At 41.1% G+C, this 23,258-nt stretch overlaps 1 pseudogene; it reads left to right on the forward strand.

Annotated features, from left to right (window-relative positions):
• The first annotated feature begins 4,701 nt into the window (after window positions 1-4,701).
• On the forward strand, window positions 4,702-11,144 carry LOC136386997 (histone-lysine N-methyltransferase PRDM9-like; annotated as a pseudogene).
• Window positions 11,145-23,258: the final 12,114 nt, after the last annotated feature.

The raw sequence follows: 23,258 nt of genomic DNA on the forward strand, positions 1-23,258 counted from the left end.
TTCAGCTAGTGAATTGCGTTTTTCATCTCTGTTTGATTTGTTTTTATAGTTTCAATTTCTTTGGAGATATACTCTTTGTGTTCATCGAGTTGTTTTCTGAGTTCCCTAAATTGCCTTTCTGTGTTTTCTTGTATATCTTTGAGTATTTTTAGGATTTCTATTTTAAATTCTCTGTCGTTTAACTCCAAGGTTTCCAATATCTTAAATTTTTTCTCCATAGATTTTTCCTCATCTCTCTCTGTTACCTCTCTTTCTTTTGTATTCATGATATTCAATTTTTTCTTCTTTAATGACATCTGAGGGTGGTTTTGTTTATAGTATTAATGAGATTTAATAGGGAAAAAAAGTTAAAATAAAAACAAAATTTGAGGTTTTTTTTTAAAAAATTAATCATTAAATAAAGAAAAATAAAACAAGATAAAAATTTGAGATAAAAGATAATTATTTCTTCTCCTCCTTTTTTCCTCTCCTCTCCTCTCCCCTCTTTCTTGAGAAAATCTTGTGGTGAACTGTGACTTATATTTTACTAAATAGAACAAACAATACCTGTAGTGGAGGGCCTGAATTGGGGAGAAGTAATAAAGGGGTAAAGGAAAAAAAAAACAGAAAAAGAAAAATAAGTAAATAAAAATATATATATATAAAAGGGGGGGTGGTATGGACTCACAAAAAGCAAATAAGGAAAAAATTTAGGTCAAGAATAAAATGATTTGCTTTTAGGTGTTGGCTGACTAAGAGTTATGATGAGAGGAATAAGAGGAAAACAGGAAAAAGGGGTTGAAAATTAAAAAATTACTATTGTATTTAGTGGAACAAGAAGTAGATAAAATGGAGAGCCAGGGATGGGAGCACTGCTAATGAGTTAAAAAGGTGAAGTAAAACCCCCCCAAAATGCCACAAACTTAAGTTTGAGTCCCAGATAAGATAATTTGTTCGTTATTGAGGTTTGAATGAGAGAAGATGTAAAGGAGAAAGGAAGAGACTAATATAGAGGGAGAAAAGAGAGAGAGAAAGAGAGAGAAGACAGTACCACTAAAGAAGAAAAAAGAAAAAGGAGGAGAGAGAGAGAGAGTTAGGAGTTTTGGATTGCAACTCTCATAGAGAGAAAGGAGGAGGAAAGAAAAGATAATGGGAGATGTAACACTTATGGGTAGTGTAGTTCAAAGAGAGGCGAGAGTAAGACTGAGAGAGAAGTAAACGACCAAATTGGAATAGGAAAAAAAATCAAGAATGAAGAAAAGAGACACAGATGAACAAATATAATAAAATGGGATAGGTTATAAAGTCTGAAGATTATCCTTGATTTTGAGAGGTTATCGTCTTGCTTTTTTTTTTCTGTCTCTCTTCCTGGTCGGTGACTTTGTACCCCGGGTTCTGCCCCTGTGGCACGCTCTGGTAGAGGTTTGCAGTTGATAATTCTCTATGGTGATGTCATGTATTGGGCTTCAGTCTCGTTGGCAATCAAGGCTCATTAGCGTTTATAGGCTCCAGAAGTGAGAGGGTTTCTCACTGTGCGAGTGTTCCTGGAGCTTCTCTCCTAGTCTTTCCTTCCAAAATTAGAAGCCTGATAATCCAGCTATGGGGTTGCTGCTGCCTCTGCCTGGATAGTAAGAGGCTCAAAGAGCTGGAAAATCCCCACTCTATTCCCACTCAGCACAGGGCTCTGAGTAAGGCTCAGTCAGTCAGAGCTGCTAGCATAATCAGGCGGGGCTTGTGCCCACTCAAAGACCTCTGGCTCTGCCCCTCTGTGGGATAACACGGGTGCCCACTCCTGAGGCATTCAGAGAAATCTCTTGCCCACTATTCGTGCGTGCTGACCAGAATGTCAGACCAGCCACGTCACACTTTGAGTGAAACCTCTGCCCGCACAGAAAAGTTCCAGCATTGGAATTGGCTCTCGCTCTCTCCCTGTGGCGGCCCCTTCAAGGTGCTGGGGCGGCTCGGTGATTCCACTCCTGGCTTGCTCACAGGCCTCTGACTCTGCTCCTCTGTGGGAAAACATGGGTGCCCACCCCTGAGGAGTTCAGAGGAATCTCTTGCCCACTCTCCATGATTGCCGACCTGGATATCAGGCCAGTTGTGTCTCACTCCAAGAAAACCCTCCGCCCACATGGAAAAGTTCCGGCGTTGGAATTGGCTTTTGCTCCATCCCTGTGTGCGGCTATCCAGGGCACTGGGGTGGCCAGGAGATTCCGCTTTCAGCCCACACACAGGCCCCTGACATTGCCCCTCTGTGGGAAAACACGGGCACCCACCCCTGAGGAGTTCGGAGGAATCTCCTGCCCACTCTCTGTGCACGCTGACCAGGCTATCAGGCCAGCAGCCTCTCACTCCGAGAAAGCCCTCCACCTGCACAGAAAAGTTCCAGCATTGGAATTTGCTCCAGCTCCCTCCTCGTGCCCGGTCCCCTCAGGGCACTGGGGCTCCTCAGAGATTCCGCTTTTTGCCCACACAGAGGCCTCTGACTCTGCCTCTCTGTGGGTTAGCATGGGTGGTGCCCACCCCTGAAGTGTTTGTAGGAATCTCTCACCCACTATCCACGCGCGCCGACCAGGAGATGCAGAAAATGGCTGCCCCACTTGTCTTTCTTTGTCTGGGTTTGGCGCGCATGTTAGCTTGAATTGCTCAGGTTTTTTCTCGGCTTGGATCTCTGTGCCACAGCCTGGTTTGGCTGTTTGTACCGCAGCCTGGATCTATTCACTCCCTATGCCTGCCTTAGTTTCTATATTCTCAGTTCTCAGTGAAAGCCGTCCTGTTTGGGTTAAAGAGGAATGCAGAGCATTTCTTACTCCCTATTTCCCCCAGGGTTTGATCATATATCTAGCCAATCTTTCGCTCGACCATACCTTCGGGTGTGTTGCAAAGCATCTGAAGGCTCCAAGGAAAGGTTTTTCTTTTTCTAGTTGAAGATCTTGTTGAGTTTATGGGGAGATTTATCGGCATCGCTTCCTACCACGCCATCACTCTGACGTCATCTCCGAAACTAGAATGATAGCCTTTAAACACAGCACTAACCATAAACTTTTATGATAAAAATTTTTAAAAATTTAAGTTTTTTTAAGTGAGAGAAAGGGAGATAGACAGATTGTTTCATGTACGCCAACTAGGATCTACCCAGCAACCCCAGTCTGAGGTCCACGCTCAGACTAGCTGAGTTGTCTTCAGCACCTGAAGTCAACAATTGAACCAACTGAACTATTGAACTGATGATCAAACCAATTAAGCCACTGGCTGTGGGAGTGGAAGAGAGAGAGAAGGGGGATATGGAGGGAAAAAGAAGCAGATAGTCACTTTTCATGTGTGCCCTGACTGGGGTTTGAACCTGGGATGTCTACATGCTGGGCCAACACTCTATTCACTGTGAAAACTGGCATGGGTCTGTTTTTTGAGGGCCATCTTTGTCTAGCATATAGGGTAAGAGCAGAGGTCCAATAAATGCCCAAAAGCCTGGAATGCAGTGCTGTGATCTGAGCTAAGATGCTGGAAACCTTCCTGAGTGAGGTGGGATGATGATGCTGTTCTCGGCTATAGGGTGGCTTATTCTTTAAGATTTGCTCTGTTAATTTTTGGAGAATACACTTCAGTGGGAATCCTCTCAGAGATTACTGTATCTCCAAAAGAGAGAGTATTATGGATTAGCTGGAGAGGGATGGGTGTCAGGTATGTAAAAATTATGATTGGGGACCCTGGCTGCTTAGCTGAGCTGGTTAGAACTCCAACCTATAATACCAATGTTGAGCCTGGGTCAGGGCACATACAAGAAATGACAAATAATGCCTGTTTAGGTAGAATAATGAATAAATGCCTCTCTCTTTTTTCTTCTTTTTTTTTCCTCTCTTCTTCCTATTATTCTTCATCTTCTTCCTCCTCTCTTTGTCCTCAAAAATCAGTCAATTTTTAAAAAGTATGGTTGGGGAAATATTTTGAAAAAGGACTCCCCATTGAAATGGGCTGACACTGAATAAAATCAAGTATGAATATTTGATGTGAATCTTGAGGAAGGACATATTGTTAGTTTATCATCTGTTGGAAACTATGATGGAAGCAATTCCTAGTTGGGGCCAATGGTCTTTATAAACAACTGTGTTAAAAGCTACATGTATATAAGAAACATCAGCATTGTTACACCCCTACAAGGAGTAAAACAGCCCCTAATGCTAGTTGACAGTCCCTCATCTGGAAACGCATAGAAAGTACCCTTGATATTGACTTTGTGGATTTCTAAAGAAGATATAGTACATAAAAATTAAAAGAGACTGTAAAATCACACTTTGTGGCAGACAGACATTACAATGTCAACCCTATAAGAATGACTCGTGGGACATGTCTTAACAAAACATATGACCCAGGCAGACTTCTCTACATCTGTCTTAACCAAAATTTTTTTTTCCAGCAGAACCCCAGCCAGAGATACAACCATGTTATTTCTTCTCTCTGGCCTTCTCCAGTCAGAAAATTCTCAGCCAACATGTGGGACACAATCACCCCTCTGATATTCTCCCAAGAACATCTACAAAAAAACACCTTCAATCAAAGGATTCCTACCCAGAGGATCCAAATCATTAGCAGCAACATACTGATACACACAATGGGGATGACAAATCTGAAGGTTGAAAGGTGAAAGAAAAGTCCAAACATTTGATTAAAAGGAGGAGCCAGAGGAGTATTTCAAGGGCCTTTTTGAAACCTCCCAAAGGACACATGGGAAGCTCTAGTGAGCAAGAGAGAATGATACAGGAACCACCTAGCAGAGGCCAGAATGTGAATACAGTGGACACAGAAAAACTTTCTATGACATTAGTAATGTCTAGAAATGAATCTATCAAGAATGGAGAGTTTCCACAAGGCTTTGATGATGAGTCACATCTCAAAAACCACAGAACACACTAAGGGGAGAAGAACTATGTTTGCAGAAAGTGTGAGCAAGGCTTTACACGAAAGTCAGATCTCCTAAAACACCAGAGGATACACTCAGGGGAGAAGCCCTATGTCTGCAGGGAGTGTGAGCGAGGATTTTCAGAGAAGTCAACTCTCCTCACACACCAGAGAACACACTCAGTAGAGAAACCCTATGTTTGCAGGGAGTGTGAGCAAGGCTTTTCACTGAAATCAACTGTCCTCAAACACCAGAGAACACACTCAGGGGAGAAGCCCTATGTTTGCAGGGAGTGTGAGAGAGGATTTTCAGAGAAGTCAACTCTCCTAAGACACCAAAGAACACACTCAGGGGAGAAGCCATATGTTTGCCAAGAGTTTGAGTGAGGCTTTTCACTAAAATCAACTCTTATTACACACCAGAGAACACACTCAGGGGAGAAGCCCTATGTTTGCAGAGAGTGTGAGTGAGGCTTTTCACAGAAGTCAAATCTCCTCACACACCAGAGAACATACTCGGGAAAAGCCCTATGTTTGCAGGGAGTGTGAGCGAGGCTTTTCACTGAAATCAACTCTCCTCACACACCAGAGAACACACTCAGGGGGGAAGCCCTATATTTGCAGGGAGTGCAAACAAGGCTTACATGAAAATCTGGTCTCCTAATACACCAGAGGACACACTCAGGGGAGAAACTCTATGTTTTCAGGGAATGTGATTGAGGCTTTACAGAAAAGTCATATCTCTTCACACATCAGAGGACACTCTCAAGGGAGAAGCCCTATGTTTGCAGGGAGTGTAAGCGAGGGTTTTCAAAGAAGTCAACTCTCCTAAGACAGCAGAGAATACACATGGGAGAAGCCATATGTTTTCAGGGAATGTCATCGAGGCTTTTCACAGAAGTCACATCTCCTCAGACACCAGAGAGCACACCCAGGGCAGAAGCCCTATATTTGCAGGGAGTGTGAACAAGGCTTTACATGAAAGTCAGATCTCCTAATACACCAGAGGACATACTCAGGGAGAAACACTATGTTTGCTGGGAGTGTGGGTGAGGCTTTACACAAAAGTCACATCTGTTCACACACCAGAGGACACACTCAAGGGAGAAGCCCTCTGTTTGCAGTTGGAGTATGGGTTGTAAAAGCATTTGATTATAGGTAATTCTGGAGATTTCTCCCAGTTGGGCCTGCAGAACTTGATAAAAAAAAAGGGGGGCAAGCAGTAAAATTAGGCAAAAATTAGCATTCGTCCTATAATTGGTGCTAGCATTGAGAACAAGGGGTTTTTTCACTATTGTTCACAGTAGTGGTTAATTTATAGGTCTGCTGATATAGGGTTTCAGATTTTTCTGTTTTGTGAAGGCAGGTTTTAGGGTTGCTGTGTAGGGTTCAGTAAACTTTTCCAATTTTCTGATTGGTGAATGTCTGCATGTGGTTCTGTGGAAAGTAGTAAACCAACATAAGAGGCAAGGTCCAAAATTTAGAAAAATAAATAGAAGAATGAGTGGACCAATAAATGGCACCAGTCAAAACACCCAGTTTGTGTGAAACCAATGATTCCATGACTTGGTTTGTGTTTTATGAATTCACTGGGCTTCAGAGCCAGAGAGAGAGAGAGAGAGAGTGGGAATAAGACAAGGTAGTGACAAATCCTCCTGCCCCTACACCTATTTTTTCAGAACTTCTTAAATCAACAAGAGAAGGAATCACCTGTATAGCTCGTTTGGTTCTTAGATTGATGGGTGGTGTACTAGGAATTGGAAGAGTCTCTTGGGGTGGGATTAGGTTGATAATTTGGGTGAGATAGATAAGGGTACAGGTTTCTGTCCAATTAGTAGGAAGACACATATAGGTGTTGGTCCCACACAAGTAGAAAGTCTCTGATTGGGTGAGGCTAGCTGAGAGGTGAATAGAGAATAGAAAGACAAGGGGTCAGTTTTGTTTTTCTGTTTCTGAGCTCCAGATGGTCAGGGTGGAGGAAAGAGCTATCCCAATAAGTGGGGAGATTAGAGGATTGTTAACTGGGGTGACTAATTAAACATTCTTCAAGAACCAGATTCTGACCAAATTCTTTTTTCTTGGTACAAACTTTCTAAAACCTGCACAAATCTTCTACAACTTATATAAACATTCAACTTTCATAAACTTTCTTATTCAGAAATAACTGGTTTTCATAACAATTTGGTTTTTCTTTCAAAACTATTTTCATACCTTATACCTTCTATTATCAAAACCATACAATTTTCTTTCTAGTTAGAACTCTTGATTGAAACATTTTTAACCTTTCGTGACAATTAAGTTGACTTTTTTTACTATAGTTTCCCATTTCCCAAAGTCTGATTAAAAGAGTCTAGTTTTTTTTTATATATTTGCCATATGTAGACCAACCCACTTCTGCTTTCTGGTTGGAGTAATGCAAGCCATTTTTCTACATTCGCAGCAGTGGGAGTTTTCAGGATCCTGGTGTGTGGACCTGTCCACGTGAAAGTCAGTCTTTGTGTGATGTAATGCTGGAAGCGCCTCTTGGACAGTCTTTGAACAGCCTGCTGAGTAACCTGTAAATCCTGCAAGTACTTAGGGTAGTTACATTTGTACACTTTGAAGCTACAGTTTAACTCCTAGTGACTACTGCTTCTAGCTTGAATTAGCAGCGGGTCCCAGCTAAAATAATCATGGTGCCGTGAGACAATAAAGGAATAAAGGAGATAATATACATTAAATAAAGCAACAAAACCAGACTGTCAATACCCACAGTAGAGATCTTTGACGGATAAAGAAAACTCAAATATTTAGGCAAGGCATAGTAGATGGCCCTTGTGTTTACAAAAAAAAAAATGAGATCAGTTTATCTGCTACTTGGAAGAAATACCTTAGGCTCATGAACAACATCCTTGGGCTTTCAGTGGTAATTCCCAGCATGATGGACAAGTTCAGGTCATAGGTAGTGGGAGCAGGAGTAGAAGAGACAGAATCCTCCCTCCATGGAACAAGAGGGCAGCTTACCTTTTAGAGTACCTTTTTCCACAGCAAAGACATGTCTCATCTTGGGGCCGGGAAGCTAGGCAGGCTTCAGTTCAATGACCTTTCTTTCCATTCTTGAAGCAGGATCCTGATGGAATTCTATGAAGCCCTTTAGGGTGCTGGAGCCTTTAACATTGTATGCCAAAAGCTGGTATTTTCTGAAATCTTTTGGGACTTATTTGCCTTTTCTGTTACTCCATTGGCCATTATAGACCTTAAAAGCCATGCTCAGATGATCTTACTGAGGAGCTTGACTAAGAGAGCAAAATTGAGAATCCAGTGTCTAAAGAAGCCTATTACACTGAGGAAAGAAAGGATTTGATTTGCAGTGGTAGGTGGTTGGAGACTACAAAGGGTTTGAGTTTGATCTAAGGTGTGACTGCAGGTGGTGGGGGTATTGCAGGGAGAGTCCATGGGGATGAGTAAGCCTTGATTTAAGAGGTGAGTAATTATTGGTTTAAAGCCTAAGAAACAGACACAGTTACACATTAAACAAAGACTTCACATATAAATTATAAATTAAGAAATTTAAATGAGCATGCTTTACTTGTTTCAATTAAAATTATACTAGAGATACTTTCTGACAAAGAGACAACCAGATTACTTCTTCACACAGTTTAATAGACAACTCTGCCTTTTTAATTATTTTGAGTTGGAAAGGAGTTCTCAGCATAGAAGGGAGGAAGAGAGAAAGAAGAAGAATGAACAACATGAACAGCTGGAAGAAAGAAGAAGGGTCAAAATTTGCAGGAGGAAAGAGAGGAGATTAAAGTGCTGGTGGGGGTGCCACATAGAGGAGTCAAAAAGATTTAGAATTCTGAGGAGAGGGGAGAGGATGAGGAGGAGGAAGGTATAGGTGCCTGTGGGAAGGGGGGAATGGGTAAGATACATCCAAAGCCGGAGGGGAGGGGGGAGAGACAACCAAAGCCCTTGGGGTGGGAGGATGTGTAAGTTACAGCCAAAGTCAGTGGGGAAGGGAGAATGGGTCAAACAAGAAAAAGAGACAGAGCTGCCCATCTGTAAGAAGAGAGTAGGGGTTTAAGAACACAGTGGAGAAACGAGGGCCCCTGGCCAGCAGAGCAGGTGAGAGATTGGTATTTGCAAGTGAATAAGAAATAAGATTTTGCAAAAAGATGGGGCTTTCTGGAGGGAAGAGACTTCAGTTTCAGAGGTCTGCAGAGGGACCAGAGAAAAGTCCCAAAAGGCTGTCTCCCCCCGGTGTCAGGCAGGAGGATAAAAGAGTTGGGAGTCCATGGAGAAGGAAAGATTAGGAGTGCAGGTTTTAGGTGAGGTTTTTTTTTTTTTTTTTTGCCAAAAATGGCCTGCATGTAGAACGTGTGGCACAGAGATTAAGGACAGGAGCGAAGGGAGAAGAAGCCTGCATGTAAGGAATTTCTGAGGCCTTCCCAGTTTGGTGGCAGAAACTGTCAAGATCTCTTAGAATATTGTAATTGAATGTCACATTTTCAGGCCAATGGGAGTCATTGTCTAATTTGTATTGGGGACACGCTGTGTTACAGGAAAAAAATGAGGTTTTCTTGGCTTAAGGTCATTGAGGCTCAACTTAGTGAGGTTTTTATGAGACATCCTAGAGAAGTCTGGTTAGAAGACTTAAACTCTGAAGAGCCCATAGTGAAGACAGGTGAGCAAGAGGTTGCGATCCCCCCTTTTTTTTACTGTCCCAAGAGAAGAAAATCTTTGTTTGGGGGAGTCTTTCCTGAGAGAGGTCATCACCAACTGTCAGGGAGCTCCAAGAGAGAGAGAGAGTGGAGAGGTTTGGCTAGGCATCTAGTCTTTTTAAGCAGTCTACCAAGAGTGCAAGTCAATCCTCTTAAAAGCTGAGGCATATCAGAGAAAACCATCTGACCTGAGAAAATTTTTGTGGAAAAGATAAGCTGACCATGGAAAAGGAAGGAAGAAAACTTTTTACTTTCTAGTTCAGCAAGAGTTCAGGACAGGGTCAGATTTTTTGCAAATCAACCTATTATTACATGTCCAAACAGAATCAGGGAGTAAGCCTGGGATGAGCTGCCACTACCCATTGCTTCTCTGATTGTAAGTTTGGATGGCAAAGAGGGATCATCCAGAAAACCAGTATCCTGTCCTGGGTTTCTGCACCAAATATAAGAATCCATTGGAGTCTAAAAAGACCAGAGTAACTGGATTTATTGAAAGAAAGAGAGGAACCTCGCCATGCACTACTTTGGGGAGAAGGGAACTGGTACAGACTATGAGGTAAATTTTATAGGTTTCTGAAGAGCCTTGAGCAAGTACTGAGTCAGAATTTCTGGTATGTTCCCTTTGGCGTTTTTAAGATTTCGGCTTCCTGGAACTCTTCTGCCTCAGGGGCGACTGTCCAGTATGTAAGGGTGAGGTCAGGCAACCAGGAGAAACAACCAAAGGGCAGTTGGAAGATCTGGTAAATTCATATATCTATCACAAAATATGGGGCAAAATGCCATTTTCCATATCACTTTTTTCAATCCACTGAGACTTTAATTACTAGCAATTGTCATGAGGTTGGCTAAAATAAACTCATAAATATTCTACAGGTCTGAACATTGCTTAACTAGAAAAGGGAGATTCTGGTCGGGGGGGGGCTCACTCTCCTCACTAAACATCTCGAGGGAGATGTCTCCCCTCCATGGAAGAAGAGACACTCTACAGAAGGACGGCCCTCATTCGGTCACCAAATCCAAAAATGAAGACCCTCTCCAGGGAATTACCCCCTCTCCAGGGAGGAAGCTCCTAGGAGAAGCTGCAGCTCCTTTCCAGGGACTGACCCTGCCACAGGTAAGTGTCCTGCCCTCGAAGTCCAGGCCCTGCTCTGTCCCTGCCTCACACTGCCCCCACCCCTCACTGTCTACCCTGCCCTGCAGGATCCCACCTGCCTCTTCATCTCATTGCCATCCACCCTGCCCTGTGCAGCTTCATGACATCCACCCCACTTCTGCCATCCTTGCCCCTCGCAATTCATGCCCCACACCATGCCTGCCCCATTCCCTGCCCAGTCTCATGTCCTGCCGCACACCAATTTGCGCATTATACAAACGCAGGCCCCTAGCCTGTCCCGCCCTTCACAGCCACGCCCAGTCCTTTGCCCCGCGCAGTTCTTGCCTTTGACCACCACCCTGGAAGACACTCCTCAACCCTATGCATCCCCGAAACAAACCAAAAAGGGGTATCAGACCACAGAGGCCTGGTGGTGGAAGGCAGGTGCTACACACCGGGCATGGACTGCCATCTGAGGTGGAACCCTGGACGTATTCTAATAGATAACATGGCAGCCCAGGGGCCTGTCTCAAACTGCAGCCAGAGCTGGACACCAGGCCCCAAACCCCCGAGCCCTCAGGCAACATGTCTCACACCGGGTGGTGGGTGGGCTCGGAGCATGGATGATATCTTCACTGAAACTTCTTTACCTAGGCAGAAAAAATACAGTTAGCTGTAAATGATTCACATAACAATGACAATGAGGGCTGAGATGTCTTACTTCCTCACACTCCACAGGTGCAAAACACAACTGACAGGCTTCAGTAAGAGGCATTACTTTTGCTGAAAGAAAGTTCTTCTGTCAGACAGAACTACCCAGCATGAGCTGTGGTGGGTTAAAACATCAGATTTTCTGCTCCTTGGATCCACTTTACTTCCCCAACCTTCTCAGCTTCATTTACTATCCACAGTTCTGTTTAATTTAAAAAGAGCTATATTTTTTCTTTTTCATCAACAATAGAAACATAAATTTCCCTTGAGGAGCCACTGATCCATTTCACCTGCAGATATTGTAAAGTACCAAAAGGCTACAGAATTAATATTAATATTTTAGGAGGCTTGGAGAACATTTTATTAATTTGGGTTAAGGTGTGCAGAGAAATTGTGAGAATAGTCTCTGTACTGTGTGATTGGCATAACCAGGATGGCTCTTGCCATTGTATTGTAAATGAAAAGGGAAGGAAAGCATAGATTCCCTGACATTCCACCACACCTGTGGGGAAAGGAGTGAATGGCTAGCCAGGTGCAGGAAGGGAAAAGCCAAAATAAACCTTTTCTTATAACTATAAGCCATTTGTGGGCATTTGTCCCCACAGAAACTACCTCTCTTATGTAAATGCATGTAATTAATACGTCTGACTCTGGACAGAGAGATGGCGGATGAACACTAAAAAATATAGGAAGGCCTTTTAATATGTAAAGAAATATCTTTCTACCATTGTGTTGACTTGTAAATTTTGTTTTCTCCAAAATAATGTATGGTTTGCAAATTGAACATGGTCCTATCATGTTAAAGGACATATGACTATAACCAATAGCAGTAAGGGGCTCCTAATTACAATTTTTGCTTCTGTACTTCCCACTTACAAAACTATAAAAACTAAATAAAACAAAGGGCCAGTGTGCTCTCCATCAGATTTCTGTCGGAGTTCCCACCGCTTGGCCAAGCTAGACAATAAAGCTTTAATGTGTAAATGACAGACCTTGCTTCTGTCTTCCATAATTCGAGTCCCTCCGAATTTGGATTAACACCCTCAAGACCAGAAAGCTGTAAGAATCAGAGACAAAGCGACATGTACACCATGCCCTCAATGGGATAATAGCAACACCAGATGTCATACTGCACCATATTCCTACAGAAAAACACACAAAGCCACACTGTTTTACAAAACTTTCATTCATTCAATAATTTGTGAATCCAGACTTCACCAAAATCTATAACAGAAAGAAGAGCTTATTTTCACCACATTTAACCAGATTAATTATTAAAAATGTCTTCAAAACATTCAAACCGCCTGACCAGGTGGTGGCGCAGTGGATAGAGCATTGAACTGAGATATGGAAGGGCCCAGGTTCGAGACCCCAAGGTCCCCAGCTTGGGCATGGGCTCATCTGGCTTGAGCAAAAAGCTCACCAGGCCTGACCTGTGGTGGCACAGTGGATAAAGCGTCTACCTGGAAACACTGAGGTTGCCAGTTCAAAACCCTGGGCTTGCCTGGTCAAGGCACATATGGGAGTTGATGCTTCCTGCTCCTCTCTCTCTCTCTCTCTCTCTCTCTCTCTCTCAATCTTTCTCTCTCTCCTCTAAAAATGAATAAATAGATAAAAATAATTTTAAAAAAAGCGCCTGACCTGTGCTGGTGCAGTGGATAAAGCGTCAACCTGGAAACACTGAGGTTGCCAGTTCAAAACCCTGGGCTTGCCTGGTCAAGGCACATATGGGAGTTGATGCTTCCTGCTCCCCCCCTCTATAATGAATAAATAAAATCTTAAAAAAAAAAAAAAAAAGCTCACCAGCTTGGACCCAGGGTCCCTGGCTCCAGCAAGGGGTTACTCGGTCTGCTGAAGGTCTGCGGTCAAGGCACGTATGAGAAAGCAATCAATGAACAACTAAGGTGTTGCAATGCACAATGAAAAACTAATGATTGATGCTTCTCATCTCTCTCCATTCCTGTCTGTCTGTCCTGTCTATCCCTCTCTCTGACTCACTCTCTGTCTCTGGAAAAAAAACAACAAAAAAAAAACATTCAAACCAACAGAGAAAGCCCATTTGAGCTAAACAGAAACACATTCCACTGGAAAGCCACTCTATTCAGAACACCTTGGTGTTTGAATCCATGGGAGTCTGAAAAGACCGGAGTAACAGGCTTTATTGAAAGGAAGAAAGGAACCCTTGGGAGAACCTGAGGGGGTACTGAGTCAAAAGTTTTGGTTTGTGCCTTTTATGGTTTTATGGTTTCAGCTTTCTCAAACACTCCTTTTTGGGGCAGGTTGACCAGCTTCCTGAAACTCTTCTGCCTCAAGGCAATTATCCAGTAAGTAAGGGTGAGGTCAGGCAGCCAGGTGGAAAAACAAAAGCTGGAATTTGTGGTAAATTCATATATCTATCACTTGGGAACTAATGAACAGATGGAATACTGCCAGGGTCCAGCCCCGGGGGGGATCCAGGGGTCCCACAGGAAGAGACGGCGTCGGCAAAAATCGAGTGAGAGAGCCGAATTCTTTTCTTTCTCTTTATTCTCTAGTTAGCATTTACTGCCAGGCATCTCTGCCAAATGCTGGTCTATCTTTCTTTTTATGCACACACTCTAAGTTACAATCACATGGTATTTTGTTTCACTATGGTTACATGTTTCCAGATAACAGTTAATTTATATCTATAAACTACAAATCAGGTGGCAAATCATTCAAAGTACAACTACAAAATAACTTGAATAGTGATAACAACATTGGTAAAAGCTTTTAAAGGATTAGTACTAACTAATAACTCAACTTTGCTGTTGTTGTGAGTCAAGGGGCAGAGAGAGATTAACAGATGAAATCATTAAGGACTGACTAGCAAAGGACCACCACTTGCTCAGGCAAATGGCCTTGAGTTCATGCAGTGTCCTAATTTTTCTCACAAGACTTCAAAAGGCTTGCTTATTAAGAAATTGTCATAACATCAAGAGTAACTTTTGCTTAAAGATATATAGAGTGCACCTGCAAGATAGCTTAGTAGCAACATAATATCAGAAGGCATTAATTGCTATTGCTTCTATGGATCCCCCCATATTCCTCTTTATTATCTGAATCAAAAAACCTTGGAAAGTATATAAATCTCATGAGAATGTCTCACTGAGAAAGCCCAGCAACTGCCTTTAGTCATAAAACAAGTCTCTTAGCAAAACATTCTTTTCTTGCCGACTGCGCTCCCATCCAAGGCCACGCAACAGGCCACTTCACTACACTTTACCTAAGATTCTAATGTCTAGTTAAACTTTATTCATTTACTATATTCATACACTAGTTAAGTTCTAACTTTATTCTTTCTAACATGATTAATAAGAAGAAATTCTCCTACAAACTTAACCCTTTATGAGGGATATTATGGCCAGCCTCTTATATTTATGAGCCCAGTTCAAGGGGCTTACAGGCTTTTCTGTGGAACTTACACCTTCTGTCTTATTTCCAAAGAAATTACTACAAATCTACAGGGAAAGCATGGTACTATTATCCCTGTGCCACAAATAATAGCACACACCCAGAAAAGGGGGGATATAAGGCCAGATTAATTCAAAAAGTCAAAGGGGGAAGTATCGTTATGCCTTTCCTTTGTGGTGACTTTGTCAACCCGCAGCCATTGGTCTTCACTGTGGTGACTTTGTCAACCAGCAGCCGTTGGTCTTCTCTGCTGTGACTTTGTCAATCAGCAGTTTTTGATCTTCTTCTGCTGTGACCTTGTCAGCCAGCAGTTGTGGGTCTTCTCCTGCTGTGACCTTGTCAGCCAGCAGTCGTTGATTGGCTCCCAACATCTCCCCATTTTTTATTATTTAAATAAAGCTTTTGTATTTTCACCACTATTTTCCTGTGATTGTTGTTTAAGAGTCAGAAGATGATTGGAAGGACAAGAAGAGTGATAATTGCCACAGCTATTATTATGCCTATATCAGTAGCTAGACAGGTCAGGTCATGCATAGAAAACATACTTTTAATGTTTTCAACAAATTGATCAGCTACTGATGAGGCAGAGACTAAAGAGCCTGAATGCCCTAAGTTTTGTATCTGCTGATGTAATTCCTTCAAATCTAAACTAATATCACTATTATTCCATACACCTAACAAATGATTCTGTATATTATTCCATGCTATGATAGACTGATTGTATTCTAAAGGAGTCACACATATCCACCTGAATCCTGCATGGCATCTAAGAGTCATTCTAGCCTTCATAGCTAACAGCTCATTACCTATGTGAATAAAAGCCTCCTCTAAAGCATTCACCTTCATTTCTAATTTCTCATCTAGAGTCTCCTGTATTGCTAATGCAAAAGATATATTACAAGATAAACTATCTACATGATTTGCAGTGTGAACTGATTGAGCTAAAGCAGTGGTGGAAGCAGCTACAGATTCTATAATAGTAATAAGAGCAGTAATTCCCAAAATCAATTCGGCAACAAATCGCTTTCCTTGATGGTGAGCAAGCGCTTCAGAAGCAGCCTGTAGTGCATGCAACCCTGGGTCATCATACCAAGGCTGAGACAGACTAACAGGTAACACCACATAAGGTGGCTGCTGCAAAATAAACATGACTTGAGCTTTGGTGTCAATAGATAGACAGTTTGTTAAAACACAGTGAGAGCAGGAAATGCTAAACATAGAATTATAAGTACTAACAGAAAGATTACTGTTCATTGTAGCAATCAAGAGTACATAAGGAGCCTGTACACAAGCCTGAATAAAAATATTCTGAACAGGATAAGGGTAAGGCCTAACCAAATATGCTGGTGCAGCAGCTGCTATTAGCTGCCAAAGCTTTGTTTGATACCTGGTGGTTGATTCATCCTGATAAGTCAGCTGTGCAGGTATCCATCCAGTAGACTGCCAACGTGTGATGATTTTATTTAAAGGATTATATTTATCTGACCAACTGTAATTGTATCTCATTTCCTGCACTAATTTTCTATAATCATATTCAAAATAAGGACTAGACCAATCTTGTACAGAGAAATTAACAGCATATGCAGTATAATTCATATAATTGTAATATGCACATTCTTGCCATGGGGGAAAACCAAATCTATTCTCCACAGACCACCAGTAAGGCTCTTGAGTTGCCTTTTTTGGAGGATAAAGTTTACATGGGTGAAATCCCTTAGGAGGCAAGGTAACAGGATTATACTCATGGGTGTCAGGGCCTCCAGGCATTAAAATTGTGAGAGACCATAAGTCTCTTGTAATGTGTCCAGGTTTATTACTTTTAGGAGAGTCAGTCAAAATAGTCTTAAGTGTAGTAGGAAAACACCCAGAAATCTTGCGAGTATTATTAAACATAAAACATATATGTACCTTATCCATTTTTCCATGAAATGAGAAATTTGAATCAGTTTTATGCATAATAAAAGAACTACATGATCCTCCCAAAAACTTAGTATGATTATTAAACACAGGTATATCATCTCCTCCCCAAGTAACAGGCTTAACTAATGGTGGATTTGGAATATAAGCCCAATAAGATTTGTTTTGTCCAGTAGCCTCAACATTAAGTACCTGAATTGAAAGTACAGCTAGCATAACAATAAACATATTAACAGGGTTACAATGTATGTTTTGTCGATGACAAATTAAATCAGCCCTTTCAGTCAATGCCTTCAACTGGTCCCAGGTTGGTGGGTTGACAGTTCGAGTAGAGTGAGCCATCCATTGACTATGATAGGGAGGTCGTCTAGCTTCCTGTAGTGACAATCACTGCATCACTCGAGTAACAGGATCATACGGAGAGTTTCTTGATGACCTTTGCTGGAAAGTCACTGGTGATGCGGGTGGCACAGGAGTCTCCTTCTGGCTGGGAGGGGGCAGCAGATTTCTAGAAGTCTTAGTGGGATAAATTACTGATTGTCTTTTTAGAAATTGCAGCAGTGGGTGAGCAGGAAGATGAAATAAAACCTGCCCTGTAAAATTACTAAAAGCAATTTGCTATTCTGAATTTAGCTGTAATAATGCTTGAAATTGATCCTTATTATAAGGAACAATGACTTCCATCACTTCTTTACCAAACAACTCTCTGTTGCGGTTTCTTCCTTTAATTATAAGAGTAGCCACCAAATCAGTATAGGGCATAATAACTTACTTGTGAGAGACAGGTAAGTGAAGCCACTCTAGAGGGCCATTCTGCCACAAACATCCGGTAGGAGTGTGTTCAGTGGCTAAAATCACAAGCTGCCATGGTTCCTCTATAATAACTCTGACTAAATGTTGATTATTAATTACTTCTTCTATTTTTCTAAGAGCTTTTGCCGCTTCTTCTGTGAGCTCTCGAGAAGTTGGATCAGCATCTCCTCTCAAAATATCAAACAATGGCTTAAGCTCTGCTGTAGTTAATTTCAAATAGGGTCTAATCCAATTAATGTCTCCCAATAATCTTTGATAGTCATTTAGAGTTTTTAAATGATCTTTTCTTAATTGTAACTTTTGAGTACTGACAATGTCTGTAGACAGAACACGTCCCAAGTAATTAAAAGGTAGCTGTACTTAAATTTTTTCAGGGGCTATTTTAAATCCAAAATTCTGTAAAGACTGAGTTGTTTCTTGTAAAATATTATGCAATTTTTTCCGATCAGGCAAAGCAAGTAAAATGTCATCCATATAGTGAATTAAATAAAGATTAGGATATTTTAATCTTATTGGATCTAAAGCTTGATTCAAAATTTTTTGACAAAGCATGGGACTGTTTTTCATTCCCTGGGGCAATACCTTCCACTGATACCTCTCATAAGGATGTTTAAAATTTTCTGATGGCAGACTAAATGCAAACCTTCGACAATCCTGTGCAGCTAATGGTATAGTAAAAATGCAGTCCTGTAAATCTATAACAATTACACTGTAGCCATGAGGCACTGCAACTGGTGAGGGGTTTAAAGGTTTTTATTCACCTATATAAATCATTTCCGTATATCTGGAGCTATTTGGAAAAAGACAAAACAGCGTTATTAGCTGGATTAAACAAAAGAGAGTAAAAGTTTGCAGAAGAAACAGGTTCAACATCTCCTGTAGGATTCCAGCATCTCTCAGCTGTTGAATAATCCTGTATGTCAGCATTCAAAAGAAAAAATTTTAAGTAAGAAGCATGATAAAGAAGATTTGCAGGAGTTCCAGTATACGAGTGTCCTATATTCATAAAAACATTTCTACTCCATTAATTAACAGGCAATTTAAAGAACACATTAAAGCTGGAAAATTCTAGTGTGACTTTCATTTTTTTTTTCTGTATTAAAAAATTTACACCTTTGTTAGGCAAATCTACTCTGCTTCATGCTCTGCAGTGGCAGCAAGCAGCCTGAAGCTTGAAGCAGTTTAGTCAAAATCAACAAGTCTTTAGGATTCATATTTCATACTATTTAAATTTAAATGAGCGTGCTTTACTTGTTTCAATTAAAATTATAAATTTGTAGGGATGATATTTTTATAATATTAGAGCTGGCATATTCAATTTTTGCATGCAAGAATTTAAAAAAATCACATTTAGACAACATTAAACAAAGACCAAACACAAACAAGAATCAGACAAAGTAGACAAATCAGACAAATTAGAGAGAAACCCGGGATTTTAGAGATTAGAATATGGCCTGCTTGATTTTTACACAGGGCTATTTTGATTGGAACATATTGGATAGAAACTAAACAGAACTCTCTCTTGAAAAGTTTCAAGAATGGCCGTTTATGAGATTCTGTTTAGCCATATCCAAACAGGTGTTCCCTTTGCCCTCTTTTCAGGCATAGAACAGGAAAGAAATAAAATGAGTTGAGAGAAAGAGGAGAACAAAAAAACTGTAATTTTTCCAAACTCTTAAGTCCTTCTATTTACTAAAGAAAATCAGATAATAACACAACTTTAAAACTCATCTCAGTCTCTAATCATTCTTAAATTCTAATAGCTGCTACAACCGGCAGCTGAAATCCCTCCATTTCAACCCCCACAAGAGGCTTGCTTCTCATATTTTGCATGGAGGCATGGGTGGTTCAGTGGCAGAACTCCTGCCCGCCATGCGGGAGGCCCGGGTGAGGTCTGAGACAGACCGGAGTTGACAAATGGATTCAGGCTGGCACCAATTGTTATTGGGGCCTGAGGCTGGCCCCCTTGCCAGTTTCCCTGATTACTACTTGGATTGCTTGCTAGATTTTGATTTTGTGGGGGCTGCCATTCTACTCCTAACTTTGGTCCTAATGGCTGTCTGTTTTTGTGAAATTTAGAAAGGCACAGCTTTGCCCAATGATATCCTTTTTGACAGCGTGGACACAAAGTCGTAGGCAATGGGACATTATTATTAGCATTATTAATTATGGGAGCTGTCCCTTGCACTCCTGGGCCTGCTTGCCCACTCTTGTTAGGGCATTGTCGGCTAAAGTGGCCCATTTGATTACAAGTAAAGCAAGTAAGACTTTCCTTAGAGGAAGCTTCATTAACAGAAGGCATTTTTTCTTGATACACAGTCTTAATAAATTGAGGATACATTTCTCCTTTTAAAGCTGCAGCAATAGTTACTCCCTGAATAAAAGCAGGATTTACATCCTGACAGGCTTTGATGAAATCCCCTATCATTCCTTCTCTCCTCACTGACCACAACATGGCCTGGCAAGTGGAATTAGCATTTTCATAAGCCAACTGTTTAATTATAATATCTCCTGCCATCTCATTTGAAATAACTCTTCTTACTGCTTGAATCAACCGAGCAACAAACTCCTCATAAGGTTCATCACCTTTCTGTTTTACTCCTACCACACAGTAACATCTCCACCAGATGAAGCCGGCAACTTTCTCCAAGCTGATATAGCACAACCATTCACTTGTATCAAAGCCGGTTTAGAAAGTTTTAACTGTTCACTAACAGCAGCAAATTCTCCTTCTCCTGTAATCATTTCTCTAATCACAGGATTATGAATCCTCTGATTCCTAACTGCCTGTTGTTTAGCTTGCTCCTCATATTCAGCTTTCCAAAGGAGATAATTTCCTCCAGATAAACAAGCTTTAGCCACTTGTTCCCAATCATAAGGAGTCATCCAAGTATGAGAAACTGTTTCCATCAAAGACATAGTATAAGGAGAGGTGGGTCCATATTGACTGCAAGCCATTTTCAACTCTTTCAATAATTTATAAGAAAGCGGCTCCCATGTAGGATCCTCCTCATCATCAAATTCACCAGCCACAGCCATAGGAAAACATAATGCCAAATCAGTTTCCCCTTGGTCACAAGAAGCTTGAATTGCCTTGTGCAACCCTGTTAACCCTGATGATTTTTTCTTATCATTAACATCTGGTGATTGTACTGGTAGAGGCAAAGCCATTTTAATAACCTTATTTTTATCCTTTTTGTCAGTCTTGGAGGAATATAATATAGGCAAGACTGTTTTTGACTTCCAATCCTCATTATCCCTATTATATTTAGCTGCCTCATCTTCTAATTCAGCCTCATCTGTTTGAGATAAATGATTTTCACTATCATCCTGATGTTTACTTAATTTTAAAGAGGCCATAGCATGATCTGTACTATCTTGAGACTGCCTTCTACTTCTAATTAACGGAGTCTCTTCTTTTGGAGGAGCAGTTGCCTTAGGGAATTTATGCATCTCATGTTCTGGATTTAAGGCATCTTTAATCAAGCTCCATAAAGCAAATGTATCAACTGGGACCCTTTCTGGTCCGTGTAGCTCATAATAAAGTTTTAAATCTTCTCCAACTTTAACCCATTTCTCGAAACTAAGCGTTCCCTCATCTGGAAACCATGGAGAACATTTTTGTATGAAATTCATAAAATGAGCTACTTGTTGAGGGGAAACACTAACTCCTTTTAGGGAAAGTGTATACTTAATGACTTTTATAAAGAGTCTTCTTTCTTTAGACTCAGTATGGCCCATGACTTCTCAAAATCTTAAGTTCTGAAATTCTCCACCTATCCTCACCCTGTCTTTCTTACAGGGGTGTCTGCAGCACCCTGAGTGGAGTCCTAGCCATCCTGAGACAACAAGGGGGGATTACCTGTGGGTCCCTGTTTCAGGCTCCAAATGCCAGGGTCCAGCCCTGGGGGCATCCAGGGGTCCCACAGGAGGAGACGGCGTCGGCAAAAATCGAGTGAGAGAGCCGAATTCTTTTCTTTCTCTTTATTCTCTAGTTAGCATTTACTGCCAGGCATCTCTGCCAAATGCTGGTCTATCTTTCTTTTTATGCACACACACTAAGTTACAATCACATGGTATTTTGTTTCACTATGGTTACATGTTTCCAGAAAACAGTTAATTTATATCTATAAACTACAAATCAGGTGGCAAATCATTCAAAGTACAACTACAAAATAACTTGAATAGTGATAACAACATTGGTAAAAGCTTTTAAAGGATTAGTACTAACTAATAACTCAACTTTACTGTTGTTGTGAGTCAAGGGGCAGAGAGAGATTAACAGATGAAATCATTAAGGACTGACTAGCAAAGGACCACCACTTGCTCAGGCAAATGGCCTTGAGTTCATGCAGTGTCCTAATTTTTCTCACAAGACTTCAAAAGGCTTGCTTATTAAGAAATTGTCATAACATCAAGAGTAACTTTTGCTTAAAGATATATAGAGTGCACCTGCAAGATAGCTTAGTAGCAACATAATATCAGAAGGCATTAATTGCTATTGCTTCTATGGATCCCCCCATATTCCTCTTTATTATCTGAATCAAAAAACCTTGGAATGTATATAAATCTCATGAGAATGTCTCACTGAGAAAGCCCAGCAACTGCCTTTAGTCATAAAACAAGTCTCTTAGCAAAACATTCTTTTCTTGCCGACTGCACTCCCATCCAAGGCCACGCAACAGGCCACTTCACTACACTTTACCTAAGATTCTAATGTCTAGTTAAACTTTATTCATTTACTATATTCATACACTAGTTAATTTGTAATTTTATTCTTTCTAACATGATTAATAAGAAGAAATTCTCCTACAAACTTAACCCTTTATGAGGGATATTATGGCCAGCCTCTTATATTTATGAGCCCAGTTCAAGGGGCTTACAGGCTTTTCTGTGGAACTTACACCTTCTGTCTTATTTCCAAAGAAATTACTACAAATCTACAGGGAAAGCATGGTACTATTATCCCTGTGCCACAAATAATAGCACACACCCAGAAAAGGGGGGATATAAGGCCAGATTAATTCAAAAAGTCAAAGGGGGAAGTATCGTTATGCCTTTCCTTTGTGGTGACTTTGTCAACCCGCAGCCATTGGTCTTCACTGTGGTGACTTTGTCAACCAGCAGCCGTTGGTCTTCTCTGCTGTGACTTTGTCAATCAGCAGTTTTTGATCTTCTTCTGCTGTGACCTTGTCAGCCAGCAGTTGTGGGTCTTCTCCTGCTGTGACCTTGTCAGCCAGCAGTCATTGATCGGCTCCCGACAGAATACAAAAGAATGAGAAAGAAATCAACGACAGATATTTTATTATAGCTCCAAAGATGAAAAGAAATCCTACCACAACACATTGAATTAGTGCCCCATAGGAAAACCATCACAATACCTCATGACAATATCCAGGTGAATTTATTATGGACTATACTAGAAACCCATAATGGGAAACTGTTGTAAAGTACCATACCTTACTTCTATGGGTTTTCGTAGAGACACCAAGTCCAAATGAATTTTTGAGGAGTTTTATTAATAGGAAGAGATTTATTAATAAGCCAGCTGCATATGACAAACACAGGGTATAGCTGACCCAAATCGTGCAGTCCCCAATATAGCTCCGAGGCTCATTATATACACTTGATCACATACAGGTTAGTGGGAAAATGAGCTTATAACATCCGTCTATAGCAGGAGTAGTCAACATTTGTATACCTACCACCCACTTTTG

Source organism: Saccopteryx leptura, unplaced genomic scaffold (genome assembly GCF_036850995.1).
Source record: "Saccopteryx leptura isolate mSacLep1 unplaced genomic scaffold, mSacLep1_pri_phased_curated manual_scaffold_39, whole genome shotgun sequence".
Lineage (NCBI taxonomy): Eukaryota > Metazoa > Chordata > Mammalia > Chiroptera > Emballonuridae > Saccopteryx > Saccopteryx leptura.